Source organism: Schistocerca americana, chromosome 6 (genome assembly GCF_021461395.2).
Source record: "Schistocerca americana isolate TAMUIC-IGC-003095 chromosome 6, iqSchAmer2.1, whole genome shotgun sequence".
NCBI lineage: Eukaryota > Metazoa > Arthropoda > Insecta > Orthoptera > Acrididae > Schistocerca > Schistocerca americana.
The window spans coordinates 378,699,366-378,724,674 of NC_060124.1; the positions used below are offsets into that span (position 1 = coordinate 378,699,366).

General features: G+C 41.5%; 1 pseudogene; it reads right to left on the reverse strand.

Moving 5' to 3' along the window:
- Positions 1-11,182: 11,182 nt before the first annotated feature.
- LOC124620863 lies at positions 11,183-11,300 on the reverse strand (annotated as a pseudogene).
- Between the last annotated feature and the right edge of the window lie 14,009 nt (positions 11,301-25,309).

Sequence of the window (25,309 nt, forward strand, 5' to 3'; positions counted from 1 at the left end):
AATTAATTATGTGATTACAAACATACCTGCACTCTTTGTGCCTGATCTTAATAATAAACACTGAGCTGCAATACATGCTCTATAAGGCAAAATCAAACTAGAGATCGACGCAGCCAACAGCACGAGGAAACTTTCGATGGCGCTACCGTCGCGCGTCGCGTACAACAGCAGATCCATAGCCACTGGGCGTGTAGCGTTTTAAAATGGGGATGTGTCTAAGCACCGTTTATAAACCTGACATCAGGATAGTAAATGACAACTGCAAATGTACAGATATTACACAAATGCAATATTAGTGTGACGTCTACTCGTTACACATTTGAAGAGAAGACAAGCTTTTCATGTTTAAGTACGCGTCAACGTCCAATAGACGTACCGAATTAAAATAGGAGGCATTGCAGCGCTTTTACTAAGCAGTCACATGTAACATAAAGAACAATGAAACAAATCGCAATTGTTGCTCCATCAGAAATTCTGCGCCGTACATACAGATGGCTGTCCTCCAAAAGCCTACATACATATGGTTTACATACATAAAGCATTTAAAAACAATAATATCGTTTCTAACCAGTACTTTTAGCAAAAAACAGTTACATAATCCTTCTATAACAACGTCTTATAGCACAGAATCCTTACTAAGTCTCGTCTTGCGCGGCCGCTTTGAAATCGCTATGTCCTGTACTGAAACTGAGTGTCTGTTCATGCGAGTCCTGTTGTGAATTAGAAGACGAATACTGAAATACAGGTACTCAAGCATTTTACGTAATTTCAAACAATTATGCGTTACTGGTCACGCATGCTGTATGAACAACCTTTTTCATGTAGTGCCCCTATGATCACGCCACCCTATACACACATCACCTGACATGCTGATCCAATTAAAAATGCACTTAAACGCTCTCCTGCGAAACATTGTTTCAGATTCATTCATCCTTATCCAACATGTTTGCTGGCTTAATATGCATCTCTAATTACAGATTACACTCAAATGATATAATATCCACTAGAAAGCACTCTCGTGCGCAACATTGTGTTTTGTGTTATACAGTGAGCAGTACTTTCCTGTTTAATCGCTGTGAGATCATCATATACTACTTTTGGACCTAGCGTGGTAATTAAAACTGAAAGGGCCGTTGTATGTAGCTGCATGCGAAAACCCACGTACCTTTAACTGAAAACGAAATAAATTAAAATTTAAAATTAATAAAATTTAGGAAGACAAGAAATATTTTTTTATAAAAATTTAAAAATCAGGCTGTTGTCCACCGTCTGTGTACGAGCATTTTGCACGTCAGCTGCACACATTACATGGAAACCATTTATCCTAGACATCATGCTATACAAACCTTAGACTCTGTTAATATCCTTGCATAACATTATCGGGAAACGGCACTGTGGCCCCCTACGGCGTCGTAAAGACACTGGTGACATTGAGTGGGAGTCCAATGAAATGTCCAGATCTTGATAAATACATGGGTAGGCACTTGTCAAAGTGCGTGTTATTAATCAGTTCCAGAAATCAAAAAAAGAGAAGTCACTGCATGTCCCAGATCATTTTGCGGAGCTTGAGTATACAATTATAAACCCTGGTTGGTCAACCGACATATCCACTTACTGTAGCTAATAGGATTTTGTTCAAACCCCAATACACCTCAGGTAACGCAACCATAACAAATGTACAACGTAGTCGTTTAACACTGTATGTGTTCAGCCATTGTGTACCTGTCTGTAGCTTGTAGTTCTCAAATCACCATTTAGGGAAACTAATCCTTAGGCTGTACTTTTAAAAACATGCAAACGCACTAAGAAGAAACATTTGTGCGTCGTGAGTATATTGCACGGCGTATCATCAACATTGTTGTAATGCGTACCCCCGCCTATGCAGCGATCAGGGTGTTAAAGTTCATTCACTATGAGATCTGTTAAAGTGGTAAGAAATAATACGACGTACAACGCCAGTGGCTTGCATGTGAAGCGTGGTATAGTTAGTCACGCCTCATGTCTATATCATCACATTATTACTACGCCATGTGCATGTGTGCGTTATAGGGACTCATTTACTATGATCCCTGCCTATGTATGTTTCTCGTCGAAAGAGGAGCCCTGATACATAATGGTATTAATGAAACAAGAGACTACCTGTGACTCAAGCAATAAGTTGTCCCCATATCCAAATTAAAATGTACTCTAGACGAATATTGTGTGTGCCATTCGACGCGCAGCTTATCATGGTGCTACCTAAGCGGGCTCTACTTTATTGCCCTAAATTTCTCTTCTAAAAAGGTCGAAATATTATACCTAAAATCGGATTACTCATTGAGATGTTCATCTGGCTCCTTTACATTATGTTTGTAAATTTCCCATTCCTCTAAAATATCTAGCTTCATTCTTTTTGGTGCCTTGTGCAGTATTTCCAGAACGTCTTCTATTCTACCCGCTTTGTGTTTAGTGGCAATTAAATGCTGTCCAACGTCAGGCTTGTTATTGGAGCCAATGTGGTCCCTGAATCGTGTTAGAAAGCTTCAGCCAGTCTGACCTATGTAATAACTATCACAGGCTCCACATTTCAATCTATACACTCCTGACGCTTCAAGTTTTGATCTACGCTTCCTCATTTTATCTGCAACTTTGTGTCTTAGCCCTTGTTGTAGCGGCCCGGAGGTACGGAATGCGATTCTATATTCCTTATGAAACGCATGCGCCAGTTTTTGAGATAAGGGGCCTTGATATTGTAAAGTGATAAATTTCTTATCTTTATCCTTCTGTGACATATTACGTGATTGCTTTTTTAAAATATGTCTGACTATGCCGCATTTAAACACATTGGACACCGCTACCTGCTTTAAGATATTCAGCTCACCCTCTACTTCTTCCTCCTCAAATGGTGGTTTCAATAGACGCGATATCGTGGCGTTGAAGTAGGCTTTCTTATGTTGCTGGAGATGGTTAGAACTTTCATTAAGTATTTCGTCAATATCTGTGGGTTTACGGTAAATCGCAAAGCTAAGTTTATCGTCAAGCCTGGTCAGTGCCAAATCTAAAAATTTAATTTTCCTGTCTTTCTCGACCTCTAGTGTGTACCTAATACCGCTAAACTGTTGGTTGCAGACGGAGTGCAGATGAATCAAATCGTTCTTATCACCTTACAAATGTATCGTCCACGAACCGTTTGTATAATATTAACTTTCGTGCCCTCCAGAAAATACCTTAGTTTCAATGCCGTGAACGAAAATGTATTACACCATTCGAGTGTAATCCGTAATTAGAGATGTATATTAAGCCAGCAACCATGTTGGATCAAAATGTTTGTATCTGAACCAGTGTTTCGTAGGAGAGCATTTAAGAGCATCTGTAATTGGAGTACATTATGTCAAATCATGATGTGTGTGTCTGCAGGTTGGCGTGATCATAGGGGCACTATATGAAAAAGATTGTTCATGCAGCATGCATGGCCAGTAACGCAAAGTTGTTTGGAATTACGTAAAATGCTTCAGTATCCGTATTTCAGTATTCGTCCTCTGTAAATCACAAGTATTCGCATAAACAGTTACGTACTTTGAGTACAGGGCAAGGCGATTTCAAAGTGGTCGGGATGGCCTGAGGTAGTAATGATTCGGCGCTATGAGACGCTGTTTTAATAGGACTATGTACCTGTTTTTTACTAAACGTATTGGCTAAACTAACGATATCTACATCTACATCTACATCCATACTCCGCAAGCCACCTGACCGTGTGTGGCGGAGGGTACCTTGAGTACCTCTATCGGTTCTCCCTTCTCGTATTGTTCGTGGAAAGAAAGATTGTCGGTATGCCTCTGTGTGGGCTCTAATCTCTCTGATTTTATCCTTATGGTCTCTTCGCGAGATATACGTAGGAAGGAGCAATATACTGCTTGACTCCTCGGTGAAGGTATGTTCTCGAAACTTCAACAGAAGCCCGTACCGAGCTACTGAGGGCCGGCCGTGGTGGCCGAGCAGTTCTAGGCGCTACAGTCTGGAGCCGCGCGACCGCTACGGTCGCAGGTTCGAACTCTGCTTCGGGCATGGATATGTGTGATGTCCTTAGGTTAGTTAGGTTTAAGTAGTTCTAAGTTCTAGGGGACTGATGACCTCAGAAGTTAAGTCCCATAGTGCTCAGAGCCATTTGAACCATTTGAACGAGCTACTGAGCGTCTCTCTTGCAGAGTCTTCCACTGGAGTTTATCTATCATCTCCGTAACGCTTTCGCGATTACTAAATAATCCTTTAATGAAGCGCGCTGCTCTCCGTTGGGTCTTCTCTATGTCTTCTATCAATCCTATCTGGTACGGATCCCAAACCGGTTAGCAGTATTCAAGCAGCGGGCGAACAAGTGTACTGTAACCTACTTCCGTTGTTTTCGGACTGCATTTCCTTAGGATTCTTCCAATGAATCTCAGTCTGGCATCTGCTTTACCGACGATTAATTTTATATGGTCAGTCCATTTTAAATCACTCCTAATGCCTACTCCCAGATAATTTATGGAAAGCAACAGTTTGCTTTTGTTCTACAATATTATTTTTATTGCTAACCGGTTTTCGGCTTACAAGGCCATCTTCAGGCATTTACTGAGTATTATCACCAAAGAAGTTAAATGTTAGCAGACAACACTTCCTAATCATAGATAATTTCTTGTTCTGACGCAAAAATACGTCGTGAATAAGATCACTTACACTTTGACGAACTTCTCGATCTAAAACATCGAACTCACACGGGTGTAACTTAGATGTGATTGCCATATGTACCACTTTTAGATGTGTACACACGTTGTCACGAACACGATACCATTTCTTCATTTCTTCCTTTATCCACGTGTATCTTGCGACGTCAACGGCTTTGTTTGCTGCGGCGGATGTTCCTCTTGACTTTATGGAGACGTATTTTGGCGTGATTTTGCGTTGCAAACACTGTTTGTTAAATCAAATGTGTTGTGTTGATTTAGCTTTTTGTCTCAGTAATCTACTATAAAAGACGGATAATTGTGCTGTTGTGGCACATTTTATCATATTAACAGAATCTTCCGTCGGTTCTTGGTAGAACAACATTATAATAATAAATGAAAAGCACCAGTTTGCTTTTGTTCTACAATATTATTTTTATTGCTAACCGGTTTTCGGCTTACAAGGCCATCTTCAGGCATTTACTGAGTATTATCACCAAAGAAGTTAAATGTTAGCAGACAACACTTCCTAATCATAGATAATTTCTTGTTCTGACGCAAAAATACGTCGTGAATAAGATCACTTACACTTTGACGAACTTCTCGATCGAAAACATCGAACTCACACGGGTGTAACTTAGATGTGATTGCCATATGTACCACTTTTAGATGTGTACACACGTTGTCACGAACACAATACCATTTCTTCATTTCTTCCTTTATCCACGTGTATCTTGCGACGTCAACGGCTTTGTTTGCTGCGGCGGATGTTCCTCTTGACTTTATGGAGACGTATTTTGGCGTGATTTTGCGTTGCAAACACTGTTTGTTAAATCAAATGTGTTGTGTTGATTTAGCTTTTTGTCTCAGTAATCTACTATAAAAGACGGATAATTGTGCTGTTGTGGCACATTTTATCATATTAACAGAATCTTCCGTCGGTTCTTGGTAGAACAACATTATAATAATAAATGAAAAGCACCAGTTTGCTTTTGTTCTACAATATTATTTTTATTGCTAACCGGTTTTCGGCTTACAAGGCCATCTTCAGGCATTTACTGAGTATTATCACCAAAGAAGTTAAATGTTAGCAGACAACACTTCCTAATCATAGATAATTTCTTGTTCTGACGCAAAAATACGTCGTGAATAAGATCACTTACACTTTGACGAACTTCTCGATCGAAAACATCGAACTCACACGGGTGTAACTTAGATGTGATTGCCATATGTACCACTTTTAGATGTGTACACACGTTGTCACGAACACGATACCATTTCTTCATTTCTTCCTTTATCCACGTGTATCTTGCGACGTCAACGGCTTTGTTTGCTGCGGCGGATGTTCCTCTTGACTTTATGGAGACGTATTTTGGCGTGATTTTGCGTTGCAAACACTGTTTGTTAAATCAAATGTGTTGTGTTGATTTAGCTTTTTGTCTCAGTAATCTACTATAAAAGACGGATAATATGATAAAATGTGCCACAACAGCACAATTATCCGTCTTTTATAGTAGATTACTGAGACAAAAAGCTAAATCAACACAACACATTTGATTTAACAAACAGTGTTTGCAACGCAAAATCACGCCAAAATACGTCTCCATAAAGTCAAGAGGAACATCCGCCGCAGCAAACAAAGCCGTTGACGTCGCAAGATACACGTGGATAAAGGAAGAAATGAAGAAATGGTATCGTGTTCGTGACAACGTGTGTACACATCTAAAAGTGGTACATATGGCAATCACATCTAAGTTACACCCGTGTGAGTTCGATGTTTTCGATCGAGAAGTTCGTCAAAGTGTAAGTGATCTTATTCACGACGTATTTTTGCGTCAGAACAAGAAATTATCTATGATTAGGAAGTGTTGTCTGCTAACATTTAACTTCTTTGGTGATAATACTCAGTAAATGCCTGAAGATGGCCTTGTAAGCCGAAAACCGGTTAGCAATAAAAATAATATTGTAGAACAAAAGCAAACTGGTGCTTTTCATTTATTATTATAATGTTGTTCTACCAAGAACCGACGGAAGATTCTGTTAATATGATAAAATGTGCCACAACAGCACAATTATCCGTCTTTTATAGTAGATTACTGAGACAAAAAGCTAAATCAACACAACACATTTGATTTAACAAACAGTGTTTGCAACGCAAAATCACGTCAAAATACGTCTCCATAAAGTCAAGAGGAACATCCGCCGCAGCAAACAAAGCCGTTGACGTCGCAAGATACACGTGGATAAAGGAAGAAATGAAGAAATGGTATCGTGTTCGTGACAACGTGTGTACACATCTAAAAGTGGTACATATGGCAATCACATCTAAGTTACACCCGTGTGAGTTCGATGTTTTCGATCGAGAAGTTCGTCAAAGTGTAAGTGATCTTATTCACGACGTATTTTTGCGTCAGAACAAGAAATTATCTATGATTAGGAAGTGTTGTCTGCTAACATTTAACTTCTTTGGTGATAATACTCAGTAAATGCCTGAAGATGGCCTTGTAAGCCGAAAACCGGTTAGCAATAAAAATAATATTGTAGAACAAGAGCAAACTGGTGCTTTTCATTTATTATTATAATGTTGTTCTACCAAGAACCGACGGAAGATTCTGTTAATATGATAAAATGTGCCACAACAGCACAATTATCCGTCTTTTATAGTAGATTACTGAGACAAAAAGCTAAATCAACACAACACATTTGATTTAACAAACAGTGTTTGCAACGCAAAATCACGTCAAAATACGTCTCCATAAAGTCAAGAGGAACATCCGCCGCAGCAAACAAAGCCGTTGACGTCGCAAGATACACGTGGATAAAGGAAGAAATGAAGAAATGGTATCGTGTTCGTGACAACGTGTGTACACATCTAAAAGTTGTACATATGGCAATCACATCTAAGTTACACCCGTGTGAGTTCGATGTTTTCGATCGAGAAGTTCGTCAAAGTGTAAGTGATCTTATTCACGACGTATTTTTGCGTCAGAACAAGAAATTATCTATGATTAGGAAGTGTTGTCTGCTAACATTTAACTTCTTTGGTGATAATACTCAGTAAATGCCTGAAGATGGCCTTGTAAGCCGAAAACCGGTTAGCAATAAAAATAATATTGTAGAACAAAAGCAAACTGGTGCTTTTCATTTATTATTATAATGTTGTTCTACCAAGAACCGACGGAAGATTCTGTTAATATGATAAAATGTGCCACAACAGCACAATTATCCGTCTTTTATAGTAGATTACTGAGACAAAAAGCTAAATCAACACAACACATTTGATTTAACAAACAGTGTTTGCAACGCAAAATCACGCCAAAATACGTCTCCATAAAGTCAAGAGGAACATCCGCCGCAGCAAACAAAGCCGTTGACGTCGCAAGATACACGTGGATAAAGGAAGAAATGAAGAAATGGTATCGTGTTCGTGACAACGTGTGTACACATCTAAAAGTGGTACATATGGCAATCACATCTAAGTTACACCCGTGTGAGTTCGATGTTTTCGATCGAGAAGTTCGTCAAAGTGTAAGTGATCTTATTCACGACGAATTTTTGCGTCAGAACAAGAAATTATCTATGATTAGGAAGTGTTGTCTGCTAACATTTAACTTCTTTGGTGATAATACTCAGTAAATGCCTGAAGATGGCCTTGTAAGCCGAAAACCGGTTAGCAATAAAAATAATATTGTAGAGCAAAAGCAAACTGGTGCTTTTCATTTATTATTATAATGTTGTTCTACCAAGAACCGACGGAAGATTCTGTTAATATAATTTATGGAATTAACCGCTTCCAGTTGCTGACCTGCTATATTGTAGGTAAATGATAAAGGATCTCTCTTTCTATGATTTCGCAGCACATTACACTTGTCTACATTGAGATTCAATTACCATTCCCTGCACCATGCGTCAATTCGTTGCAGATCCTCCTGCATTTCAGTACAATTTTCCATTGTTACAACCTCTCGATATACTACAGCATCATCCGCAAAAAGCTTCAGTGAGTTTCCGATGTTATCCACAAGGTCATTTATTTATATATTGTGAATAGCAACGGTCCTACGACGCTCCCCTGCGGCACACCTGGAATCACTCTTACTTCGGAAGACTTCTCTCCATTGAGAATGACATGTTGCGTTCTGTTATTACGGAACTCTTCAATCCAATCACACAATTGTCTGATAGTCCATATGCTCTTACTTTGTTCATTAAACGACTGTGGGGAACTGTATCGAACGCCTTGCGGAAGTCAAGAAACACGGCGTATACCTGGGAACCCGTGTCTATAGCCCTCTGAGTCTCGTGGACGAATAGTGCGAGCTGGGTTTCACACGATCGTCCTTTTCGAAACCCATGCTGATTCCTGCAGAGTAGATTTCTAGTCTCCAGAAAAGTCATTATACTCGAACATAACACGTGTTCCAAAATTCTACAACTGATCGACGTTAGAGATATAGGTCTATAGTTCTGCACATCTGTTCGACGTCCCTTCTTGAAAACGGGGATGACCTGTGCTCTTTTCCAACCTATTGGAACGCTGCGCTCTTCTAGAGACTTACAGTACACCGCTGCAAGAAGGGGGGCAAGTTCCTTCTCGTACTCTGTGTAAAATCGAACTGGTATCCCATCAGGTCCAGCGGCCTTTCCTCTTTTGAGCAATTTTAATTGTTTTTCTATCCCTCTGTCATCTAATTCGATATCTACCATTTTGTCATCTGTGCGACAACCTATAGAAGGAACTACAGTGCAGTCTTCCTCTGTGAAACAGCTTTGGTCACGTAGGGTCTGGACATTTTGTTTTGATCCACCTACCGCTTTGACATAAGACCAAAATTTCTTCGGCTTTTCTGCCAAGTCAGTACATAGAACTTTACTTTCGAATTCATTGAACGCCTCTCGCAAAGCCCTCCTCACACTACATTTCGTTTCGTGTAATTTTTGTTGTCTGCAAGGCTTTGGCTTTGTTTATGTTTGCTGTGAAGTTCCCTTTGCTTCCGTAGCAGTTTTCTAACTAGATTGTTGTAACACGGCGGCTCGTTTCCATCTCTTACGATCTTGCTTGGCACATACTCATCTAATGCATATTGTACGATATGTATTGTTTGTAAATGTTTCATGTATGTAAATTCGTATATGTGTTTAGACTTTTCGAGGACAGCCATCTGTCTGTACGAATCAGAATTTGTGATGGAGTAAGAAGTGTGATTTGTTTCTTTGTTCTTAATATTACATGTGACACGTTGGTAAAGCGCTGCAATGCCTCCTTTTTTTATTAGATGCGTCTACTGACCGTGGTGGCGCACTAGAAGATGAAATGCTTGTTTTCTGTTCACATCAGACACCATGCAGAATCCGCAGCTGTGAAACGTTATATGTAAATTGAAGGTGATCACTGATTCAGCTGCAGGGGACATTACGAGGAATCTGCGGCGACGAGCGAAAATGTGTACCAGACCGAGGTACATGGGGTCAGACGTACTTATGCATCCGCAATGAAGGAGGTGGATATATTGCCCAGCTGGCCGTATCAAATTACATCAATGCATGGTGTCTGTTCTGGAAAATAGATCCACTTTCTTCACTGCGAATGCACAAATGCATATGATTCTTTGTGGGAACCTCAAAGTAGCGAATGGTAGTAAAATGGACAACGACTTTGGATAGGTAGCGCTCGATGTGTATGTGGATCGGCCCTGAGGCATATCGATATAGTCCGCGTATTGGCGGTAACGCTATGTCCTGGGTGGCGTACTGCTTAACGAACCTGCCTAATTAACAGGAGATCCCAGGTTCGATTCTTGGTTCGGTAAACATTTTCGCTCGTCGCCGCTGATTCCGCGTTATGTCCAGCTGCGTGTGACAGCAGTAATCCCCTTCAATTTAGACATACTGTTGGCTGACATCCTTTCGATTTGGACCTGGTAACAGACATGTGTGGATTGTGGCATTCAAATGGTTCAAATGGCTCTGAGCACTATGGGACTTAACATCTGAGGTCGTCACTCCCCTAGAACTTAGAACTACTTAAACCTAACTAACCTAAGGACATCACACACATCCATGCCCGAGGCAGGATTCGAACCTGCGACCGTATCAGTCGCGCAGTTCCGGACTGAAGCACCTAGAACCGCTCGGTCACACCGTCCGGCTGTGGCATTCATCCTGTAAACATTTATATAGCATGTTTTGCGCTCAGTGTTTGTGACTGAGACCAGGCACTGTCAGTGCAGGTATGTTTGTCTTCAGATAGTTAATTTCTGTCACATTCCAACTTTTTATTGTAATATCACTTTTGTAATCACTGTTCAGTGACAGCACTCCGTCTTCAGGCCACAAGTGGCCCATTGGGACCATCCGACCGCCGTGTCATCCTCAGATAAGGATGCAGTTAGGAGGGGCGTGTGGTCAGCACACCGCTCTCCCGGTCGTTATGATGGTTTTCTGTGACTGGAGCCGCTACTGTTCGGTCGATTGGCTTCATGAGGGTGAGGTACCCCGAAAAATGGCAACAGCGCATGGCGGTCCGGATGGGCACCCATCCAAGTGTTGGCCACGCCCGACAGCGCTTAACTTCGGTGATCTCACGGGAACCGGTGTATCCACTGCGGTAAGGTCGTTGCCCATTCAGTGACAACTAAGTAATATTTTTGTAGCCTTAGTAGGTCAGGCTTGAAAATGAACCTGTAAGGATTCGAAACTAGTCTCCTAATAAATACTGCAAGTGTTAATAGAATCATCAATAAATGCTTTAAGGAATTCAAATAACGGTGCTGTTCCCCGTCAATGAAATACTGAAACTGAAGAATTCAAAGTAACTTCTTTAATTGTGAATAACAATATGTAACTTATTTAACAGTTTTTATTCTCTTGCCAAAGAGCAAAAACATGTGACAAAAAGAGTGATTCGATGATACACAGGAAAGTTGTGCGTGATACCGAAGAGGTACTGCAGCAGCTATCATCTCCCAGTTATCTCAAGTATATCTGTAACGAATTGGACGCACAAATTCCTCTATTTATTCGTAAAGTTTAGGCTTCAGGCCTGAAATAACTAAAATTTACCGCATTTTAGAATATTCTAACGATACCACATCGTCTGAATCGGATCCTCCCTCTTGACCTTCGACCAAGTTTTCTTTTTCAAAAAAAGAAGCAGGAGTTACTTTCGAGTGGTCACTGAATAATATTCCAAAGCTCTAAGGAAGCAGTTGTTAGATACACGCTCACGTAGGTAACCTACCGTATTTGACAGTTCCTAAAGTGCTGACATCTACTTCGATTTGTTTGTCGACGTAAGTGCAGCAACATTAGAAACCTTATAAAAATGTAGACGCTTTTATAGGCGAGTAGCCCCGTTGCAAGTAAAGAGAAGGATATGAGATAAACAGAAGACAGTCTGAACGAGACCACCTGGCATAATTGCCAAAGCCGAGGCCCCCCGCCCCCCCTCACCCCATAAAACTACCTTCCTGCAATTTTCCGTACACAGATTTTGAAAATTTTACGTATTTTGCGAGAAGGTTTAATACAAACGAAGCATTATGAAAACATTACTTAAATGAAGTATACGATGATTAACATTTCAACAAAAATTTAAATGTATTAAATGAATTACAAATTACATAAACTTTCTAAAAAATTCGAAGTAAGACAAAAATTGTGTTTTGTTGTTTGTGGAAGTTGTGGTACACTGATTCTAGTATACGTATCGGGTGGTTATAATGAAAGTGCAGTAACTTACGGAGGCCCAGTGTGGGCTGTAATTATCACATGACAACAAAGCTTGGTAGATATGTTAATGCGTTGGTAAGGAGCCGTTTTACGCTGGAAAAGAAGTTACTTCAAGTTTCGGCCACCAGATGCTGTGAAAGCAAGAAAGACGTATAGAAATGTTTCCATGTGTAATGGACGAGAGACGGGACGTGGGCAGAAGAGGTCAAACAACTGAGAGTGGCATAATGTTGATTCGATTGTTAACCACCGCTTACACGGTTTGTTCATTATGAACACCAGAGACGTCGACAAGATACTGCAACCGTAAAACGACGTGATCAACAGTTGCTCCCAGCGGTTTCGGTTGAATATGAACAACGTGTTCCTGTGTACTGGCCCTCAGATCAGGATCCTAAACACTTTCTAGATATCCACAGAGCCAAAAGTCACATAGATTCAGATCAGGTCATCTTGCAGGCAATGCGTCTGCAAAACCTCTGGAGATACACGCTCGTGGAAGGTTGCATTAAGCAGATGTTTCACTGGGCGAGCGACAGGAGGTGTTGCCCCATCTTGCATGATAACAGTGGTTTCCACACAGCATCTCTCTTCTAAAGAAGGAATAACATGCTGCACCAAAATGCCTCGGTAACGTGCAGATGTCTCCATACACCTGACAGGCCCCCTGACTGTCTTCTCTTCAAAAAAGGGACCCAGAATAAAAGCGTGTGTAATTCCACGCCATACAGTCACATACGGCAAGTGCATTGGCTCTTCGTGCACGACACGTGGTTTAATACTACCCCAAATTCGGAAATTCTGTGTATTCACTGCACCCTGTAGTGTAAAATCTGCCTCGTCGCTTCACAGAATATTGCCTGGCTACACGTTATCAACTTCTATCTGTACCGGAAAGCGAAGAGCAAATTCAGAACGTTGCAGAAGATCATGATGTTTCGGCTGCTGCACCATCTGGCCGCAGAACTTTCTATACTATTGACCATATGTTGGTCAATTCTCGTGCCACTGCACGGCCACTAGCACTAGCCAGGACATATGTTGCATGGTTTTTTTATTTGTTTAATCGTATGGCTAGGGCCCCCCGTCGGGCAGGCCGTTCGCCGGGTGCCGATCTTTCAGCTTGACGCCACTTCGGCGACCTGCATCAGATGGGGATGATAGGATGATGATGAGAACAGCACAACTCCCAGTCCCTGGGCAAAGAAAATTCCCCGACCCACTCGGGAATCGAACCCGGGCCCAGAGGACTGACAATCCGTCACGCTGACCGTTCAGCTACCGGAGGGGGGGGGGGGGGGGACATGCTGCATGGTCGATTACAGCAACAGCAACCTCATCAGTACTTCCACCGCGATAGGATGCCATCCTCTTCCAGGTGTCACACCAAGCTCAACCGTGATTTCGAATTTCATTACCATCTTCTTTAAACTGCCGTTCAAGTAAGATGGGTTCACTAACAGCCCACGGTCTGTCTTCTCGATAGCCACACGGGTCACTCACGCTGTGGCTGGTCAAATGACAGGGTGGACAGTAACACAAATAGTTTACAGCGCCAGATTTGCACCTGGTGGCCAAAACTGGAACTAATTATTCCCAACGTAAGTCCATTCCTCATTAACGCATTAGCATATCTAACAAGTTTCGCTGTCTTACCATAAATACCGCCCACATTGGACCTCCGTCAGTAGTTGCATTTTAATTACATTCACCTGGTATAATAAAGAAGAGAATTTATTCGCTGCTCATAAATTATTAATAATATAATACATACACGTGCAGGAAACTGGGCTCCGAGGACAGTTGTACAGGTGCTTGGTGGTTTGTTAGGCTCCACATTCGCTTAAAGTTGATGCGTCACCAAGGTAGTTCCATTTGACCACATTATCCTTTTTTTCTTCTCGTTCCACTCCTTAGTCTGTTGAGGGACTTACACGTTTCCCATTCCAGATTTTGATCTGGGGTTAGGGCTTCCGAAGGAGGCATCCATAACGCGATATTTGCTTTTCTGGTTGTCCACAAGTTTTGTCGTGCCATTGACGGTGATGTACTATCATTGACGGAAATTTACTGAAAGTTCTTCCTAGATTTCAGCTCCTTAGGGGAGGTGGGTGTTCAAATGGTTCAAATGGCTCTGAGCACTATGGAACTCAACAGCTATGGTCATTAGTCCCCTAGAACTTAGAACTACTTAAACCTAACTAACCTAAGGACAGCACACAACACCCAGTCATCACGAGGCAGAGAAAATCCCTGACCCCGCCGGGAATCGAACCCGGGAACCCGGGCGTGGGGGAGGTGGCTGTCCATGAAACGGGTGAGCAGCGTTTAGTTCCACTTTACGTGCCTCTGTGCTTGCGGCAACCCCCGGTCTTATGTCTGAGGAGCTACCCTCGCCAGCTGAAGAGTTAACAGGTAGGCGTCGCTTTCAAGCATCCTGGTGGTATTCTATATGTTAAAGGCAACATCCATATGTCTGCAATGAACAGAACTGTACCAAACACGGCAGACGTATTCAGCGGCAGAGTAACATAACGCAAGTGCCAATGTTCTGAGTCCTACCGCTTGGGCGCCCCACCCATTACTTTAGAGGTTTCTGATGATGCTGTTGCTGGCGGATATCTTTCCCTTTAGGCAGTGCTTCTTGAATGTAAGCTCACGGTCCAGAGTGACCCCCAGATATTTTGAATGATGATAGTGCTGCTCGTTTTCAGGTAGTTAATTTGGGTAGTATGCCGCGAGAGTGTGAAGTACATTTGTTAGATACCTTCCTATTGTTTCGAAATCTTTGGCTTGAGATATTAGCCCCAGATCGTCAGCACAGATGAAGCTTTTTGTGTTAAGAAATTGATCGTTACTGCAGGTATTAAAAAAGATAGGTGCTTAGACGCTATCCTGGCGCATACCGCTTTTTTGTTTTCTCAATCTATTTTTCTTACCGTCTAGCTCGACACAGAATCTACGGTTCTAAGGGAGAGTTCCTATGAAGCTGATGTGATATTGTGCTGCGCAGCATCATAAGCTGCAGAGAGATCCGCAAATACTGCTCCTGTGACATAACTCCGCTCAAAACCATCCTCGATATTCTGTGTCATATTGAGGATTTCTACTGCACAATTTTTAATGCGTCTAATTCCAGCTTGTTGTGGGATCAGTTCTGGCTCCATGACAGGGCTGAGATGACTAAGCAACATTCTTTCGAGGATTTTATAGAGACAGCACAACATAGATACAGGGTGAAAGTTCTTGGCATCGCAAGCTGTCTCGCCGGGTTTCTGTGTGGCGATGATCTTTGTCCTACTCCAGATTTTAGGAATCTGCTGTCGTGCTAGAAAGTTATTATAGAAATCCAGTAGCCGTCCCATGGCCACAGGGTGAAAATGCTTTACGTGCTCCAACAATAAATTGTCAAGTCCTGGTACTTTCCCGGATTTACACTTTTTAATAGCAGCTTTCAGTTCTTCCAAAATAAACTTAGTGGACAGTAAGTTTGTTTCTGGATGTTGCCGGTTAATCTCTATTTTATCTTTCTTCTTCCAGTTTTCCCATTTAGCATCACCTGGTGGGGGACTTGATTTGGAGTAACATTCACTCTTACTTTGGGTTTAGTAGAGTCATTACTGAGTCGTCTGAGCAGTTGCCAAGCTTTCCTACTACTCTTAGACAAGTCAATACTCTCTACCGTCTCAGTCATCGATTTTGTTTGGCTTTCGCCAGTTCCTGGGATAGTGTTTGTTCTGGCTTTACTGTATCGGCCGGCAGGGGTGGCCCGCGTGGTTCTAGGCGCTACAGTCTGGAACCGTGCGACCGCTACGGTCGCAGGTTCGAATCCTGCCTCGGTCAGGTTAGTTAGGTTTAAGTAGTTCTAAGTTCTAGGGGACTGATGACCTCAGTAGGTAAGTCCCATAGTGCTCAGAGCCATTTGTACCATTTTTTTACTGTATCCGTATCGAACGGGTCCTCATCAAACAGTCTACGATATTCTTTCAGTTTTGACATTCACACCCGGAATGTATGTTGTACGGCAGGTTCTGTGGATCGAAGCGTGAGAGCATCTTTTCACAGCGCCTACAAAACGATCATAGAAGGTATAGGTTCGATGCTTAGTATTGCCTCATCCAGAGTTTCCTCTAGTTGGCCTTCGTAAAGCTGAACCGCCTACGGAATGCGATCACCTGTGATTTAACAGGCGCAAACGCTTTACAGCAGACTGGCCTATGTTGGGTGCCAGGTACAGGTGATGATAAAGTCTTCAGTGACGAGAAAGGGCGTCACTAGCGAAAACTGTCTGGATTATATCCCCTTCTCCAGCGGCTTCTGTTATATGAAGATGGTAACCTGCAGTGTAAGAGAGTTAATCATTTGCAGTCAGCCCACTTCAGTATCTCTTCTCCGTTTAGGTCATCGACTTCGTGTCCCCAAGCGCTACTGAAGCTGTTAAAGTCGCCCACGACGAAGTGAGTGTCCAGATTTTAAAAATTCATCGGAGGACTGAAGTTAAATTTTTCACCAGGAGACTTGTAGACGGATGTAACTATACAACTGCCCAGCTCAATTTTTAAGCTTTCGATATCGTTCTCCTCTGTTAGAGACACTGAGAGTACTGCTAGACTGGGCCTCACAAATTTTGGCACTACCATTCTGCATGTGGGGGTCTCTCAATGGTAATCTGCATGCCTGCTATTTTTGGTCTTCTTTGAGTAATATCTCTGTGCGTTTCTTGCATGCACGAAATATCACAATGCATATCTTGACATATAGTTTGAAGAAGTTCTTTTTTGCTGGTTGATAAGCCTTCAGTGTTTGAGGTCATTATCGTCAATTTTGGTCTTGAGGTAGACCTTACACTTTTCGTATCACACACTGCAATGCTACTGTATTGGAAAGATCAGGCGGTTGAGAGAAATTTCAACTGTTGCCCAGAGGACGCCCGAAGGTATGAAAAGCACGAAACATTCACACTTTTGGAGGCTCTTTCCGTGTCCCCCTTCAAATATGGTAGGCAATGACTACTCTGAATGATTACAGTTTCATGCAGATAACTTTAATTCTTTTTCAATAGGAATAACGTTTAAGGAAAACACTTTAGATCTTTTCTTTATAATTGTACTTTAGTGTAACTTTGAATACCCTCATATAAAAAAAAATGGAGTACTTCAGGAAGAAAACTCACTAAATGGTAAAGAAATGTACTTTTCCCCGGAAGTTATTCCTCATTATTAAATAAAGTAATTACTTCTCAGTTCAGTAGAATAGGATACTCGGAAACATTGCAGCAACTGGAAGAGGACCTTGTGTAGGTAAATGGCTAAGGATAAAATATAACCGTTCAACACAAAATTTCATTAACACAGACTTATTATACTATTTATAGATTACACACTGATTTTTTGAGACGAAGGTGGTGGCTCTGGCGACCTTCTGTGGCTAGCACTTTTGCAGAACATTGCTTTTGAAATTACACATATATATTATACTGTTGTTGTTGTTGTTGTGGTCTTCAGTCCTGAGACTAGTTTGATGCAGCTCTAGATTGCTACTCTATCATGTGCAAGCTGCTTCATGACCTAGTACGTACTGCAACCTACATCCTTCTGAATTTGTTTAGTGTATTCATCTCTTGGTCTTACATACGATTTTTACCCTCCACGCTGCCCTCCAATACTAAATTGGTGATCCCTTGATGCCTCAGAACATGTCCTATCAACCCAACCTTCTTCTAGTCAAGTTGTGCCACAAACTCCTCCGCAATTCTGTTCAATACCTCTTCATTAGTTATGTGATCTATCCATCTAATCTTCAGCATTCTTCTGTAGCACCACATTCCGTAGCTTCTATTCTCTTCCTGTCCAAACTATTTATCACTCATGTTTCACTTCATACATGGCTACACTCCATACAAATACTTTCAGAAACGACTTCCTGACACTTAAATCTATACTCGATGTTAATAAATTTCTCTTCTTCAGAAACGCTTTCCTTGCCATTGCCAGTCTACATTTTATATCCTCTCTACTTCGACCATCATCAGTTATTTTTCTCCTCAAATAACAAAACTCCTTTACTACTTTAAGTGTCTCATTTCCTAATTTAGTTCCCTCAGCATCACCCAAGTTAATTCGACTACATTCCATTATCCTCGTTTTGCTTTTGTCGATGTTCATCTTATATCCTCCTTTCAAGACACTGTCCATTCCGTTCAACTACTCTTCCAAGTCTTTTGCTATCTGTGTCAGAATTACAATATCATCGGCGAACCTTAAAGTTTTTATTTCTTCTCCATGGATTTTAATACCTACTCCGAATTTTTCTATTGTTTCCTTTACTGCTTGCTCAATATACCGATTGAATAGCATCGGGGAGAGGCTAAAACCCTGTCTGACTCCCTTCCCAACCACTGCTTCCCTTTCATGCTCCTCGAGTTTTATAACTGCCATCTGGTTTCTGTACAAATTGTAAAATGTCTTTCGCTCCCTGTATTTTACCCCTGCCACCTTCAGAATTTGAAAGAGAGTATTCCTGTCAACATTGTCAAAAGCTTTCTCTAAGTCTACAAATGCTAGAGACGTAGATTTGCCTTTTCTTAATCTAGCTTCTAAGATAAGTCATAGGGTCAGTATTGCCTCACGAGTTCCAATATTTCTACGGAATACAAACTGATCTTCCCCGAGGGCGGCTTCTACCAGTTTTTCCATTCGTCCGTAAAGAATTCGCGTTAGTATTTTGCAGCCGTGACTTATTAAACTGATAGTTCGGTAAATTTCACATCTGTCAACACCTGCTTTCTTTGGAATTGGAATTATTATATTCTTCTTGAAGTCAGAGGGTATTTCTCCTGTCTCATATATTTTGCTCGCCAGATGGTAGAGTTTTGCCGGGACTGACTCTCCCAAGGCTGTCAGTAGTTCTAATGGAATGTTGTCTACTCCCGGGGCTTTGTTTCGGCTTAGGTCTTTCAGTACTGTGTCAAACTTTTCACCCAGTATCATATCTCCCGTTTCATCTTCATCTACATCCTCTTCCATTTCCATAATATTGTCCTCAAGCACATCGTCCTTGTATGGACCCTCTATATAATCCTTACACCTTTCTGCTTTCCCTTCTTTGCTTAGAACTGGTATGTATTATTCTAGAGTGACATAAATGGATGTAGATTATCAACAAATCGCGTACATGTATGTTACATCAAAAGACATGATTATACAGAAACCACATTAAACATACGCAGAGAAAGAAGTTAATGAGATAAATATAGGTAATGTCGATAATAGTGTTTCAAGCTCTCTCTGTGTTAGCTCTTCGACCGTCTTGTCAGTGGTCGCGCCCCATATGTTCCTGCGCCCTTGGCTGAGATCTGATTCGCCACGCTCTCGATGCGGCCCTGAATTTTGAGCACAGTACTTACGTTATTAAGACGTCGGCAGCTCCTTCAAAGCAACTCTACTACTGTGAAGGATGCGATGTGGCAATCTTCACTACACAACACGTCATCCTAAGGCGTCCAAGGGTTCGCATTGTGATTCAGATATGGCGACTACATCAGTCAATGGATAGGACGGATGACCTTTCTTCGCAAGTATCTCGGTGATGAAGCCGACGGTTCATTGTGACGTACGCCACAGAGCATGACAACAAAGTTACGACGCATTGCACGATTGAAAAGTGTAGCATTATCCTCCAAGGACACTATACAAAGCTGTTCCTATGGAAACCATCTTGCAACAAAAAGCACAATAGCGTTTATCTCGATATCTCCATCACCGTATTTTTCATGTATATAGATGATTCACGTAACCTCAGATATGAAAGCCCGAGTCATTTCGGAACGGTATTTATCAGAGTACAAAACCTTGAACAGATTCCTTTGACCTTTGTCGCGGTATCTTTGCAAACAACTGAGGTATGAAGGCGGCCAAACGGATATTTCGACACAATGTAAGTTATTTCACCCGCACATATCCCAACTATGCACTCGTTTCAGGAAATGGTTCTCGGCATTACAGAGGAAGTCCACACACCCTATCTCTAGAACTTCATGCCTGTATGAAAATTTATTGGAAAATTTAAGTTCTTAGAACTAGATAAAAGCTGGATCTACCGTTACCCAATTATTAAAATGTGTTCACGACACTGTTGATTGACTCTTAACTATTCGAAGAAGCTTTCGACGTAATTTAGAAATCATTTTCTAAATGATACTTAGAATTTCGATCTTGAAGCATAAAAATAAAATAGGTTTATGGGAACATGTGACGTTTAGAAACTCCGGTACCAAATTAGAAAACCTTGGTGGCAAGTACATATTTACGTGAAATTATTCGACCGGGAGATTGCTCCTGCAGTTAAACCGTTGCTTCCACTGATATGTGGTGGACTGTGGCATCCTGACACCCTATCCTAGCGTTATTTCAGTGTTCGCGTTCTTCACTATATAAGCAACTGTTATACGATGTATGAAAAATTCTATTATAAACTGTAGTACGGAATTCATATCACAACAGTAGTCCATAAAAAATTCATCCGAAATTCGTTTTTCTGTTGTAAATTAAATAATATTTTATAAGGTTTCCATGTCAGAAACACAAATTATTTTCAAAAAGTGGTTCTTCTGCTTCCAAAAGCTCATGCGTTCGTCAGAACATGGTTCGCTGAGTCCTTTTAAACGTCCCCTAACTGTGCTGAATGGTTTCTCAGGCTTCCATGACATGCTTCTGCGTTGGCAACGTATGTTGCATAAACACATTGCTGTAGGTGGTGGACAGAGATAGTGAACAATGCAGTCAGATGTCTGATGGACGTGCAGGCCGTAGAACTTGCGTGTTTGCCATTCCCCACATGTCCATTTTTTACTTGTTGATATATCAACCCGTGGTCTAGGGGTGCCGGCACGGTAGTTCAGCGTGTTCGGTCAGAGGGCTAGCTGCCCTCTGTAATAAAAAAACTGAGTTAATGGATCAACAACGAACTAAAACGGGTGTCTTTCGACGTCCGCCCGGAGCAGATACAACGAACGAAAACGAACAAAATAAGATCAATTAAAAAAAAGGGGTAGCGTCTTTGATTCATAATCAAAACGTCTTTGGTCCCGGGTTCGATCCCCGCCACTGCCTAAATTTTGATAAATAATCAGCATTGGCGGCCGAAGACTTCCGGCATAAGAAGTCAGCCTCATTCTGCCAACGGCCTTGTCAAAGAGGGCGGAGGAGCGGATAGAGGTTCAGGGCACTCTCTTGTCCTACGGGTGGGAAATTGCCCCTAAAGGCGGAAGAATCAGCAATGATCAACGACATGAGGATGCAGAAGGCAATGGAAACCACTGCATTAAAGACACGTAACGTGTATCCACAGGACATGTGGCCTGTAATTGAAGAAGTGTCATGATGATCTCTCCATTGGCAAAAGATTCCGGAATAGTCCCCCATTCGGATCTCCAGGAGGGGACTGCCAAGGGGGAGGTTACAATGAGAAAAAGATTGAATAATCAACGAAAGGATAACGTTCTACGAGCCGGGGCGTGGAATGTCAGAAGCTTGAACGTGGTAGGGAAACTAGAAAATCTGAAAAGGGAAATGCAAAGGCTCAATCTAGATATAGTAGGGGTCAGTGAAGTGAAGTGGAAGGAAGACAAGGATTTCTGGTCAGATGAGTATTGGGTAATATCAACAGCAGCAGAAAATGGTATAACAGGTGTAGGATTCGTTATGAATAGGAAGGTAGGGCACAGCGTGTGTTACTGTGAACAGTTCAGTGACCGGGTTGTTCTAATCAGAATCGACAGCAGACCAACACCGACAACGATAGTTCAGGTATACATGCCGACGTTGCAAGCTGAAGATGAACAGATAGAGAAAGTGTATGAGGATATTAAAAGGGTAATGCAGTATGTAAAGGGGGACGAAAATCTAATAGTCATGGGCGACTGGAATGCAGTTGTAGGGGAAGGAGTAGAAGAAAAGGTTACAGGAGAATATGGGCTTGGGACAAGGAATGAAAGAGGAGAAAGACAGCTCTGTAACAAGTTTCAGCTAGTAATAGCGAATACCCTGTTCAAGAATCACAAGAGGAGGAGGTATACTTGGAAAAGGCCGGGAGATACGGGAAGATTTCAATTAGATTACATCATGGTCAGACAGAGATTCCGAAATCAGATACTGGATTGTAAGGCGTACCCAGGAGCAGATATAGACTCAGATCACAATATAGTAGTGATGAAGAGTAGGCTGAAGTTCAAGACATTAGTCAGGAAGAATCAATACGCAAAGAAGTGGGATACGGAAGTACTAAGGAATGACGAGATACGTTTGAAGTTCTCTAACGCTATAGATACAGCAATAAGGAATAGCGCAGTAGGCAGTACAGTTGAAGAGGAATGGACATCTCGAAAAAGGGCCATCACAGAAGTTGGGAAGGAAAACATCGGTACAAAGAAGGTAGCTGCGAAGAAACCATGGGTAACAGAAGAAATGCTTCAGTTGATTGATGAAAGGAGGAAGTACAAACATGTTCCGGGAAAATCAGGAATACAGAAATACAAGTCGCTGAGGAATGAAATAAATAGGAAGTGCAGGGAAGCTAAGACGAAATGGCTGCAGGAAAAATGTGAAGACATCGAAAAAGATATGATTGTCGGAAGGACAGACTCAGCATACAGGAAAGTCAAAACAACCTTTGGTGACATTAAAAGCAACGGTGGTAATTGTTAAATGCAGAGGAGAGAGCAGATCGGTGGATAGAATACATTGAAATCCTCTATGAGGGTGAAGATTTGTCTGATGTGATAGAAGAAGAAACTGGAGTCGATTTAGAAGAGATAGCGGATCCAGTATTAGATTCGTAATTTAAAAGAGCTTTGGATGACTTACGGTCGAATAAGGCAGAAGGGATAGATAACATTCCATCAGAATTTCTAAAATCATTGGGGGAAGTGGCAACAAAACGACTATTCACGTTGGTGTGTAGAATATATGAGTCTGGCGATATACCATCTGACTTTCGGAAAAGCATCATCCACACAATTCCGAAGACGGCAAGAGCTGACAAGTGCGAGAATTATCGCACAGTCAGCTTAACAGCTCATGCATCGAAGCTGCTTACAAGAATAATATACAGAAGAATGGAAATGAAAATTGAGAATGCGCTAGGTGACGATCAGTTTGGTTTAGGAAAAGTAAAGGGACGAGAGAGGCAATTCTGACGTTACGGCTAATAATGGAAGCAAGGCTAAAGAAAAATCAAGACACTTTCATAGGATTTGTCGACCTGGAAAAAGCGTTCGACAATATAAAATGGTGTAAGCTGTTCGAGATTCTGAAAAAAGTAGGGGTAAGCTATAGGGAGAGACGGGACATATACAATATGTACAATAACCAAGAGGGAATAATAAGAGTGGACGATCAAGAACGAAGTGCTCGTATTAAGAAGGGTGTAAGACAAGGCTGTAGCCTTTCGCCCCTACTCTTCAATCTGTACATCGAGGAAGCAATGATGGAAATAAAAGAAAGGTTCAGGAGTGGAATTAAAATACAAGGTGAAAGAATATCAATGATACGATTCGCTGATGACATCGCTATCCTGAATGAAAGTGAAGAAGAATTAAATGATCTGCTGAGCGGAATGAACAGTCTAATGAGTACACGGTATGGTTTGAGAGTAAATCGGAGAAAGACGAAGGTAATGAGAAGTAGTAGAAATGAGAACAGCGAGAACCTTAACATCAGGATTGATGGTCACGAAGTCAATGAAGTTAAGGAATTCTGCTACCTAGGTAGTAAAATAACCAATGACGGACAGAGCAAGGAGAACATCAAAAGCAGACTCGCTATGGCAAAAAAGGCATTTCTGGCAAGAGAAGTCTACTAATATCAAATACCGGCCTTAATTTGAGGAAGAAATTCCTGACGATGTACGTCTGGAGTACAGCATTGTATGGTAGTGAAACATGGACTGTGGGAAAACCGGAAGAGAAGAGAATCGAAGCATTTGAGATGTGGTGCTATAGCCGAATGTTGAAAATTTGGTGGACTGATATGGTAAGGAATGAGGAGGTTCTACGCAGAATCGGAGAGGAAATAAATATGTGGAAAACACTGATAAGGAGAAGGAACAGGATGATAGGACATCTGCTAAGACATGAGGGAATGGCTTCCATGGTACTAGAGGGAGCTGTAGAGGGCAAAAACTGTAGAGGAAGCCAGATATTGGAATACGTCAAGCAAATAATTGAGGACGTAGGTTGCAAGTGCTACTCTGAGATGAAGAGGTAAGCACAGGAAAGGAATTTGCGGCGGGCCGCATCAAACCAGTCAGTAGACTGATGACCAAAAAAAAAAAAAAAAAAAAAAAAATATCATTGCTTCTATCTCATGCAGACGGAGGGTGGGCTGCCAGTGATACAACATTCAGCTCTTCAAAAGCCTTAATAATTGAAATGAATATGAAGGAAACATGATGGGAAGGTAAAATATTTTACATTTATTAATTAAATCTATAAAAAGACAAATATTGCTAGTTCTTACACAACATTAAGCTCTTGATTTTCGTCGTTGATGAAACTGAAATCGGATGACTGAAAGATAAAAATAAAAACAAAGATATATATTTAAAACATGTTACAGAAATGGTTACATACTTTTTAAAAAGGAGCACTGCACTTTCACTAAAAAGCTAAGGGACTTGCTCTAGAATAAAAAGATCTGGGGAGAAGAAACCGAATCTGTAGGGTCGTAGAATGTGAGTCCGTTGGGCAGTATCTACGGAGATGAAAGAAGATTTTGAAGTGGATAGTGGGAAGACAGAAAGTGAGGAAGAGGCTGGCGTATGGGCAGGGCCGTAGTATCAAGAGACGAACAGATGGGAAGAAAGAGGAAGGAGGAGGACCTGATGAAGTGTGGAATAGGCGA